Genomic DNA, 2539 nt, shown 5'->3' with positions numbered 1-2539 from the left:
GTCCTGTGTTGGTCGTCACTGTGCATTTTGCAAAACTGATTTGTGGGCAGAAGCTTCATGCCAGTATTTGAAATTAGCCAGGCGCATTTTGCACCTGCCTGTTGGCCACTGGTGATGCCCGGGAGCCAGGATGGTGTCTGGGAATAACTGGATAGCATAATGAATATCATACAGAGAGAAGAAGAAGAGTTTGGATTTGATATCCCGCTTTATCACTACCCTAGGGAGTCTCAAAGCGGCTAACATTCTCCTTTCCCTTCCTCCGCCACAACAAACACTCTGTGAGGTGGGTGAGGCTGAGAGACTTCAGAGAAGTGTGACTGGCCTAAGGTCACGCAGCAGCTGCATGCGGAGGAGAGGGGAATCGAACCCGGTTCCCCAGATTACGAGACTACCGCTCTTAACCACTACACCACACTGGCTCTCCTATTACAGCCTAATAGTAAAAGAGTTCATAGTAATAAACAATCCTCTCTCCCTCCCCACTTTCACAAGCCATAGATTATTTAATGGCCAAAGGCCTCGGGAAATAAATATGTAATGATGGTGCCAAGGCGAGCCTCTGGGGAGACTCCCCCGAACTGTCAAAACGAAGGGAGAAGGGGGGAAGGCCGCTGGCAAAGCAGCACAGCTCGCCCCCTTATCCCGATGGCTTGGGGTGGGCTTGGGAGTTGGGGGCGGTGCGCCAAATGTCACCTCCCTCAGTGTGTGCGTGTGGCTGCGCTCGAAGATGTGCTGCTGCTCACGAGGCAAGGCAGGATCCCCCCAATTATGGGACACGGGCGGAAAGGGGACGCATCGCAATGCAGCTCAACCCTGCTCGGTTCCACAGGCATTTTGCAAAAATGCATTCAAGTTGCATTTTGTCACTCCAATGTTTATCAGCTCCATCTGGTATGCAGGATAAGACCCTCCCTGCCCGCAGACTGTCTCGCCAGGGTGCTGCATGCTCTAGTTACCTCTCGCGCTCTATGTGGGGCTACGTTTGAAGGTGACCCGGAAACTACAACTAATCCAGAATGCGGCAGCTAGACTGGGGACTGGGAGCGGCCGCCGAGACCATATAACTCTGGTCCTGAAAGACCTACACTGGCTCCCAGTATGTTTCCGAGCACAATTCAAAGTGTTGGTGCTGACCTTTAAAGCCCTAAGCAGCCTCGGTCCAGTATACCTGAAGGAGTGTCTCCACCTCCATCATTCTGCCCGGACACTGAGGTCCAGCGCCGAGGGCCTTCTGGCAGTTCCCTCACTGCGAGAAGCCAAGTTACAGGGAACCAGGCAGAGGGCCTTCTCGGTAGTGGCACCTGCCTGCTTGTTTCTGATCTAGGCTGGCTGAACATACATTTACCAGGACATCCGTTTACCAGGCTGGGGGTGGCTGGGCAAATGGAAATACCATGGAGGAATTATCCTAGGAAAAAAGCATGGCTGGCTGGCTCCTGAACGCACCCTGCAACATTGACTTGCAGGTCCCACTTGTACACCAACTTGTTTCTGATCTAGGCTGGCTGAACATCCATTGACCAGGACAGCATAACTCAAATAAACACTGCTCCCATCTCATTAACAGTAAATAGGAGAAGAAACACAGTGGTGCCTCGCAAGACGAAATTAATTCGTTCCGCGAGTTGCTTTGTCTTGCGATTTTTTCGTCTTGCGGAGCGCGGATTTCCTGGGTATTAACGGCTTTAAGAAAAAGGAAGCAAACCCGCAAGACGTTTTCGTCTTGCGAAGCAAGCCCATAGGGAAAATCGTCTTGCGAAGCAACTCAAAAGACGAAAAACCCTTTCGTCTTGCGCGTTTTTCGTCTAGCAAGGCATTCGACTTGCGGGGCACCACTGTACAAACAGTTGTGTGCCCCTTATGACCCAATGGTCATCAGAGCCTACCGCCCATCTAGGCAGTAATGTGACAAGATTCACCAGCATAGCTAACCAACATGACCCGGTAACTCAAGCAGTGGAGGCGATAGATGCACTTTCCCCCCTTTTATTTTCTTTGTTTTGTAGCAAAAGAAATTATATTTCTACCCTGCTTTTCATTCTCACAAATCGCAAAGCAGCTTACAAACAATAAATAACAATGACATAATCGAACATCAGAAACGCAACATGGAGCAGACAACGTAATCTTATGTGCAGGATTAGTCTCCATGCGGACGAGCCTCAGGGCTGGGAGAATGCTGATTTTTAGTTACAGGTAGATAGCCATGTTGGTCTGCCGTAGTTGAAACAAAATAATTCCTTCCAGTAGAACCTTAGAGACCAAAGAAGTCAGTTATTGGTATGAGCTTTCATGTGCATGCACACATTCCTCAGATGCTGAGTTTTGCTTCACTTTCATAGCGTCTCTACTTATCCCTACATTCCAAGCAGAGATCTTTGTTTAAAAAGAAATTCTTAGTCGGTTTTGTAATAAATCAGCTTATAACCGTGACTCATGAAGCCGGTTCCTCCGCTGAGAATATATGTGCTAAAGGCGGGGGATAAAAGATAGGGTAGGACCACAGCCAGCAACTGGAATACCTGAAGATGCTGTT

Source organism: Podarcis melisellensis (genome assembly GCF_964234715.1).
Source record: "Podarcis melisellensis genome assembly, chromosome: 18".
In the NCBI taxonomy this organism is placed as follows: domain Eukaryota; kingdom Metazoa; phylum Chordata; class Lepidosauria; order Squamata; family Lacertidae; genus Podarcis; species Podarcis melisellensis.
The sequence above is the reverse complement of the archived record's forward strand: the minus strand, read 5'-3'. Positions refer to the sequence as shown.